The sequence below is a fragment of the Lepisma saccharinum genome, chromosome 4 (genome assembly GCF_977018435.1).
Source record: "Lepisma saccharinum chromosome 4, izLepSacc3.1, whole genome shotgun sequence".
NCBI classification, from domain to species: domain Eukaryota; kingdom Metazoa; phylum Arthropoda; class Insecta; order Zygentoma; family Lepismatidae; genus Lepisma; species Lepisma saccharinum.
In genome coordinates this window covers 87,149,882-87,158,770 of record NC_139232.1, presented here as the reverse complement: position 1 = coordinate 87,158,770, position 8,889 = coordinate 87,149,882, and the positions used below count along the sequence as shown (strand labels likewise).

Here is an 8,889-nt window from a genome sequence, read left to right as displayed (position 1 = left end):
TCTTGGTAGATCAGTATTCTCTTTCCACCAAAGTTTGCACTGTAAAAAATTACCGTAACTTTACATTGATTACTCCGTAAAACATAGAAGTTATTCACCGTACAGTCATTCTACAGAATTTTCCCCGTAAACAAGAGAAAGTTCAAGGCAGTGAATCCAACTTCTCTTTTACAAATACTGTATGCAATAAGAAATAAATGTATAAACACATTACTTAAATGTTATAAAACACTTATCTGTGCCGTGAATAGTTATGATTGATCCTAAAACGTATAAACGGGTTAATAAATACGCTCTTAAAAGTTGCTTCTCAAACTACAGTGGGTTGGTGCTACTGCTTTGAAAGAAACAAATGCAACGCAAATGTACGCCGAGAAGACGCCAGTCGAGACAAGGCATGGCGGCCATACTGTTTTAGAAGACAACAACGGCGAGTGTGTTCTGTGTTAGACAGTGAAATTATAAAAGTAAGTATTGAAGCCAAGGAGTGTAGTGTATAGAAGTGAATGTATTCAAAACATTCGCAATTCGAACGTAAGATATAGCCTACATATATTTTACAAGGAGGGAAGTGAAAATTGCATGTGAAACTGAAAGTAATTCCTAATGCAGGAACACGAATCGTGAAATACAACGTCCCAACAGCAGTTTAAATATTATCTCCATACAACAGAGCATATTTATTTTAGGTCATAATTTTAATATTTTTCGTGTTCATGATAAGGGGCTACTTGCTCTTGTAAGCAATGTTTTTTTTTAATTGTCCGGAATTGTCAGTATTTTATTGCAAAAGCAGTGTTCTAACCATTGATTGATTGATTGAGTTGGTGTTTTAAGTCCACTTTATGCACAGTAAGGCTAATCGGGACTGGACCTACAGTTTAAAGTGGGATCCGAACCACTTGTGCCTCCACCGGGTATCGAACCCGGGACCCCTTGATTACAAGGCGACGACGCTACCACTGCGCCATAGGGGAGGCCCGCAGTGTTCTAACCAGTTTTGCAACCTGTTCACATTCAAAATTTGCATTACCCTTGTATTTTGTATGTTGGGAAGCAAAATATAAAGGGAGTGACTATTTTCACCAGGTGGGGAAGCTAGCTTTTGTGCTATTTTCAACAGATTTTAAGCTGAATGTCAGAGTGTCTACCAAAATAGCAAATCCAAAATTCTTGACCTTTTTTTTTCCTTTTTGTTAACATGTATTTAATCACCCTCTACTTAAGGTATGGTTGGAAATTAAGAAAAATAGTTTTTACAAACCTTTACGCTGTATACTTAACAAACAAATCGAAAAAAAATTAACTACAACTCAAGGCAATTTTATCATAAATACCAGTAGAGGTATATAACAATGTAAATTCACTGTAGTGTAAAAAAATAGCAAAAAATCTTGACCACATGCATAATTTCTTGACTTTTTCTTGGTAGGCCTACTGTTGATTTCTTGACTGGTATACTACATTATGCATGTGCATCATTTACAATCTGGCCTGGCCTGGCCTGCTAAATGGATGTGTGTATTCTTTAATTGCTGATGTGTATGAAGCTTACATTGGTGGTCATTTCTTTCATTGTTAGGTTAGGCAGGTCAGGTTTAGGGCTATTAGCATTAAAGTTACTTCTGTAAATACTTACCAACACTTGATCATGTAATTTCTGGTCTTGCTATTTGCTATTTATGCTATTCTCTCTACCTGGTGATGTACCCATTTTTAATTTAAAATAACTTCTTAGGAGTAAGTTCATCGACACTGCCAATGAATGCAATAAAATAAGATAAAATACAATGTCATGGTATTATTCAGGTAATTACTTTTGCTGGTGCAAATAGACACATGCTGTTCCTCAGCACCAAATATAAATGGTGTTCACGTTGTTGTTTTAGTACTGAATGTACCATATATTATCGGTAGGCAATGGAATATTAATACAATATTCATATTTTATCCTGCAAGGAAAAATGTACATGTTAAGTGTAAAATTAGTTTTTATCCATGCTAGTACAGGATTCCGGTACTGATTATTATTGGTAGCCGATGAATGTCAAGTCTTCCTCATACATGCCTATTCTAACTTTTCAATTTTATGATGAACCAAATGTAACTTATTAGCACTTTTAGCACTTCATTATGTTAGGTCACATTAAATAACATTTTTAAATCTTTATTTCAGTGAATATCAAAAGCGGTCAGATCAAGAGGAAAGTACATAGTTAGACACCCAGTTGCAGATGTTGCTCAAATGTAAGTAGAAATATTCTGTCTAGTCAATACAGTAACAATTATGTGATTTTTTAAGAAGTTTGCTGTCCATTTCATTTTAATCTTTTTTCTGGCTGCCACATAAGTGAGTTTGGTAGCCTTTTTCGAAGTGACTATTTTCACCAGGTGGCGAGGCTAGCTTTTGAGCTACTTTCACCAGATTTTAAACTGCATGTGTATGTTCTGCAACCTGACCTGGCCTGCTACACGGATGTGGTATTCTTTAGTAGTTGATGTGTGTGAAGCTTACATTGCTGTGCATTTATTTTCGTACAGGAGACAAGTACTTCTTTTTTGCACATCACGGAGTTCAAAAAGCACCGCAAGGTGTTCTGATGTAGACTGGTACTACTAATATGTCACATAAGTACGAAGGGGGTATTACCTTCCTAAATGCTTTCTTTTGTTAGGTTAGGCAGGTCAGGTTTAGGGTTTTTAACATTAAAATTAGTTCTGTTCGGTAAATACTTTCCAACACCTGATCATGTAATTTCCGGTCTTCAGCATTTTCTGCTATTCTCACTACCTGGTGACTAGTAGTCACACCCATTTTTAATTTAATATAACTTCTTAGCAGTACGTTCAGCAATACTGCCAATGTATATAATAAAATAAGATAAAAGGCAATGTTAAGATTCAGGTAATTATTTTGCTAGCAAAATTAGCCCTACGTGCATGGACGTCCGCAGGTTTTTTTCCAGGGGGGGCCAAAAAGGCACATTTTCCTCAAAAATAGTGTTGTTCCCTAAAGAAACATTGCTTCAATTTGAATTTATGGTGTTCATGCAATAATTAACACATATTATTGTGGCTAAAAATGAAATTATATGTGTGAAATACATAATTTTTGGTTGACTTTCATGTTCCAGGGGGGGCACGGCCCCCCCTTTTGCCCCCCTTCCGGACGCCCATGCCTACGTGCTGTTCTCAGGACCTGGTGAAAATAGCCTTACATGCTATTCTTACCACCCGGTGAAAATAGCCCTACATGCTATTCTCACCACCTGGTGAAAATAGCCGCAGCCATAATCTTTTGTTATGATTTTCCAGTTCAAATGAGTTGAATGGTCATCCATCCATCTGTTGTTGAGTGCATGGAAACATTTGTACAATTTTCTATACTATAATGACATAGAATAGAAGCGGGATATTAGAAAACAGTTGATGCACATTTAGAATGTTTTGTATATGTAGAATACTTGAAATTAACTTTTTGGAAGTTAACCTAATATTTGTGACAATGTTTTGTTTCAGCTAGATAATTGCTTACATAATTGAAATAATTTCACTTAATTGTATGTTGGGTCTCCCCGATGGTGTAATGCTAATGCTCTGTCACTTTGTAATAGAGGGGTCCTGGGCTCAATCCATGGTGGAGGCACATTACACAGTGGTTGGAATACCATTTGTAACTGTGGGTCCAGTTCCAATTGGTCTATCTGAGTGTATGTTGTATGAAATGTATGTGAAGTGTATGCATAAGATTCGCCCTTCCATTTTGACATCACCTCTTTCCCCTTGTGTCCTCTTAACTCCATTCTCTTAGGGGTGAGGGGATAGCTTTAACTAATGTGCATTACAGGCTTTAAAAATAATAAAGGTATCAATTGTAAAATTTATGGTTTCTGAATCCCATGTTAGTCTGCAACTCCTATTTTGCAATTGCTTATGCAAGTGAACAATAAGTGATGTGCATGTGTGCTACTTTATTTTGAAGGGATATGTGCTTTATTTTCTTGTCCCCTTCCTTGTACTCCACAACTTCATCACAGTTTTACCTGAAACTTGTTGGTATGTAAGAAAAGCCGTGCATTACTATGAAAAAATCTAATTACTACAGTAGCAGTGTAATGGGGTGACCTTTTTAAAATGCATTAACCACATACCATACATTGGAAGTGTATGTGGGACATTTCATGAAAAGTGGTCCCACGCCATGTAAGTAACGAAATGAATTAATCAGAAAAATATTAGTGTTTTCAATAGCATTAAAGTTTAAATGTTTGTGAATGCATATAATATCCATATTTCACAAAAATTATTAGCATGTGTGTAGCCTATATGCTTCACCAACAAATGAAGTCACATTTTGCTAGATTATTGAAGCATCACACATGCCACATTTTTGATAATGCTTTTAATTCATTCAGGCTATGTCATCATACTCAATTTTTTTCATTTGTTGAGACACACCACAAAGTAATTCTTAATTGTATGAAATCAGTTAATTATAAAAATTTTAATCCAATTGCATGTCTAGAATCTTACTTTTTGTGTGAAACGTCACACACATAATGCTGGAATGCACCATGTATGCAGGCTGTGCCTGCTTTTATTATAGGTATGGGGATTTCAGGTCTCATGTGTGTGTGTTAGTTCATGGATATCTGAATGACCTTTTTCAGAGTGGCAAGCAAAACATATTTTCAACAAAAACATATCTGCTTCTGAAAAAGCCACTGCTTCAGTTTGAATTTCTTGTCTTCCTGCGATGACCATGTACCAGCCTTACATGTATGATTGTAATAATTAACACTGTGACTGAATTGAAATTATACTGTGAAGTATAGTGGTGATTTAGGATAGTATTCATTTTTCAGGTTGGTAATGCTGTCCTCTTACCTTCCCTCACCCCTTTCCATATGTCCATTGGCCTCATTATTGGTTTTAATGAATTAATTAATTGTAAGTACTTTATTTTAGCAAAATATCTCTGTTCCCTTTATTGAAGGGCTTGCCCTCTTAGTTATGACAGGTGAAAATAGCCATTGTTCTGACATTTGTATAGTTACGTCATGATTTCATTGAAGCAGGAATACGTAAACTTTTCAAATGAACTCTTATGTATAAAAATTATACATGTATCTAATTTATGAGAAGAAAAAAATATAACTGATTTTGTGCAGACAATTTAGGTAGGGAGATGCCGGAGAGGTAATTCTTACCTTCTCAGCAATTGATCTCCAAAGTGGCATAATGTACAAATGGTTTAAGCTAAAGAATATACCCCACACAGAATGTACCCCCTCCCCCCACGATTTCCTGCACACTGCAATTTTATTACATCTTAATTATGTTCCTGTGCAATGCTCTTGCACACTTCTGACAGAAATGCATGCAATTACCATGCTCTTTCAAAATCAAATCCTTTATTTGCCTGCGAGATGAGAGATAATGTGTTGCAACCCAGAATAGTCTGCAACTACATTTGTAACACTATACAAGAATTATTAGTACTGCACATCCACTATTAAATGTTATGGTAGTTTTTTTTTGTTTTCATATTTCAAATTTTCTTCCCCATCACACACTAGATTTGTGTCTGCATTTTGCAATTTCTTCAGTTTAAATGAAATGGGAGCAATTTGCATGAAATGTTTACATTTTGTTGTTTGCTTTGTCCTCATAAGCTAAATGTAGGGAATTTAGGAATTTACTGCACTTTTTGAAAAAAAAATATACTTCTTGTGTGCATCTTTGTTTATTTTATGATATTTTTATAATTTCAGGTGGTAACTGAGGCAAAGAACCTATCACTCCGCAAAGAACAACTTTCCAGGCTAATATGAAGGATGCATATAACAATGAAATTTGTCAATATTGTTTGAAATAAAGATTGCTTATTCTAAATGATCCATTATTTTTAATTAAAATCTATCCCAACAATAAATATCACCATTTAGATATCCAGCAAACCTAGCGAAGTGAGAACAGTTAACCATCAAGCCACACAATAGCCTAATTTTTACCAGCTTCTAATCTGGCTTAATGATAACCTGCTCTAACTTCAGGAGGTCCAGTTTGCTGGGTTTTTAATTGCTGATTACACTTGATTAATAACATAAATTTGCTAAATTAACACTAGATGTTATTCTAAACCAGCAATATTATGGAATAAGTGTGTGTGTATTTTTTTCTTTTCACATGTCCAGTCCTATTTTTCACTGCTATGTAAACACCGGTAAGCATGAATTTTACACTCCTATGTTTCAAACAATAATGAAACTTATACCCTGTAGTAGCAGCTATGTGCTTGGTGGAAGCATGATATCATGCTATTCATTTTAAAACACGAGATGAATACTAAAGTAGTGGTATGTTATTCGAGTATAAATGCTTTCATTTCTTTGCTTGTGTTTTAAAACTGAATATTATGCATTATGTTTTCAGGAAGCATGTATCTGCTGTTTTGATGTGTGACCTCCCGAAAGCTTATATAGTGTCAGTGCTGAAAAATTTATCTACAGTGTTCACATTTTCTTAATAGTTCAACTGCATGGTTAATCTGTGTAGATTTAAGGGTGTTCTGAAGTGAGAATCATTCAAACAGGCTCTGATTTACACTTACTACTAGAAAAGTAAAATCCCCACTGCCCGCAGGTTTCAATATTTCCTACCATGGATACTAGTGAATATACATTGCAGGTTTACAAGTAAGTATTATATATTGTGATTTTTTATATATTTTTGCAAACTACTGTATGATACAAAAACTATTTCAATGGCTTAAATTTATAATGTCAAAGTGATTTTAGTCACAATGAACTGTAACCTTTACAAATGCAATAGACTACATTGTGGAAAATGGCACAGCATATAGTTTTAAGCCATTAAAAGTATGTTGCTGTTAATATTGTTACAATGAAAAAAGAATGCAATAGACTACATTGTGGAAAATGGCACAGCATATAGTTTTAATAAATTAAAAGTATGTTGCTGTTAATATTGTTACAATGAAAAAAGAAGAAAAGCAAAATATTGACTGTCGCTATCACAGCAAATTTTCTGTAAAATTACGGTGAAATAATAGCATTCTTCACTGTTGCTATCACAGAAAATGTTCTGTATAATTACGGTGAAATGACAGTATCACTTACAGTACTTGTACCGTAACTTGAACGATCAAATTTCTGTAATATTACGGTGCAATGTCGTTCATAATTACGGTGAAACCACTGTAATTTTACGGTGACGCCACTGGCGCCCGAGCTGCCGGTGAGGTTGATACGTTCTATGGTACATTTACTTCACGCGTCGTATTATTTTACTATTAATATTAACTTAATAATACTCAGCGGTGAACGATGAGACTCGGTGAAGTACACAGACTCCTCTCAGGTACAGGGATAGTGTTAGGCAAAGACAATATTCACAGCACAGAGAAATAAAACCACATTACTGCAGTATGTATCAACTGAAAGGTTTTATTCTTTATTTCTTGCAATTATAATGCAACTATACTTGAGACAAAGGCGAGGATTTCGCTTTGTCGATGAATTGACTCAACTAAAACGCATAAACTCAATGCGTGGCTATCGGCAAGCCTATGATTACATAGACCTAGCTTGCGCCCCGAACTACCACACCAAGAGATATGCAATGATAACTGAGCCAATATTTGCTCTTTAGCCTTTTATTTTCAAATTAACCCTTAGGCTAGCTTTATTATTTAACGTAGAATGGTTGCAGTATTGTGCATAGCATCAATGCATGGCTATCGGCGTACCTATGTTCACATAGGCCTAGCTTGCGCCCCGAACTACCATACCAGGATGTATGCACAACACCGAGGAGTTCTTTTTTTAGTTTAAAAGCTTCGACGATCCGTGGCGAAAGTGTGATGATTCTTACGCGATATCCTCGCTTTTATACTATTTTCGAGAACACAGATTAAAGTACAGATGAATCATTCACTATCTACAAAAAGATACTATCAACAAAACTGACATCTATACATCTTTAGAAATACAAATTCGTATAGTGCACTCTTGCAAACATGAAGGTACATTAAACTACTCATAACATAGCACAAAATACAACAAACATTAAACAAAAGATATACATTACTAATAAGGCGCAATATTACATAGAATAACAAGGAAATTACGCTTTCTTTCACAAAATAAATATATTAGTGACATATTTTCTACTGGTGACGTCACATAAAAATATGGATCATATCATCTGCCCCTTCCTTTCGGAAACTAAGTTTCAGGAAGGAAGTTATCTACCTGGAGGAAACTTAGTTTTAAAGTACAAACTCTTTCCTTTTATCCTCCGAAAAACGCACCAGTTTTAGGTTATCCAAGTTAACCTTACCATATAATTCTTTAGTCCTTGGAATTAGCAATGTCACAACATTATTTTCCACTTTGTCCACTAGATAAGGTCCTATCCACAACATAAATAACTTTTGAATGGTCCTATCTAGTGAGGAGCTTAAGGAATGGTTTTTAACCATCACGAAGTCTCCAACTGTCACTGTCTTGGCGTTTCCCTTCTGTTTTAAATTCTTCGACAGCTTCTTCTTCTCCCTGACTTGGGCTAAGAATAATTTGGACTTCCAATCCGGTTGGGCTTCTTCCCGTTCGGGCCAATTGAAATGGGTTAGGATCTCTCTGGGTATGGGATGGTTGAAGAATAGTTCAGCAGGTGAATATCCAGTAGTCTCAGAAATGGAATAATTAATTAACCAAACAACTTTTGATATGTATCGAGACCAAGTCTGATGTTCTCGATAACAAAATAAACGAAGTAATCTGACTATCTCTTGATTTGCTCGTTCTACCATGTTCCCCTTTGGATTGTAAGCTGTTGTGCAAACGTGATGGATACCAAGCTTTT

At 35.3% G+C, this 8,889-nt stretch overlaps 1 long non-coding RNA gene across 1 annotated transcript; it reads left to right on the top strand.

Moving 5' to 3' along the window:
- The first annotated feature begins 349 nt into the window (after positions 1-349).
- LOC145987256 (uncharacterized) lies at positions 350-5,898 on the top strand. Its single transcript, XR_014441642.1, has 3 exons — positions 350-467; positions 2,177-2,247; positions 5,775-5,898. It is a non-coding gene; the product is annotated as an uncharacterized LOC145987256 (long non-coding RNA).
- Positions 5,899-8,889: the final 2,991 nt, after the last annotated feature.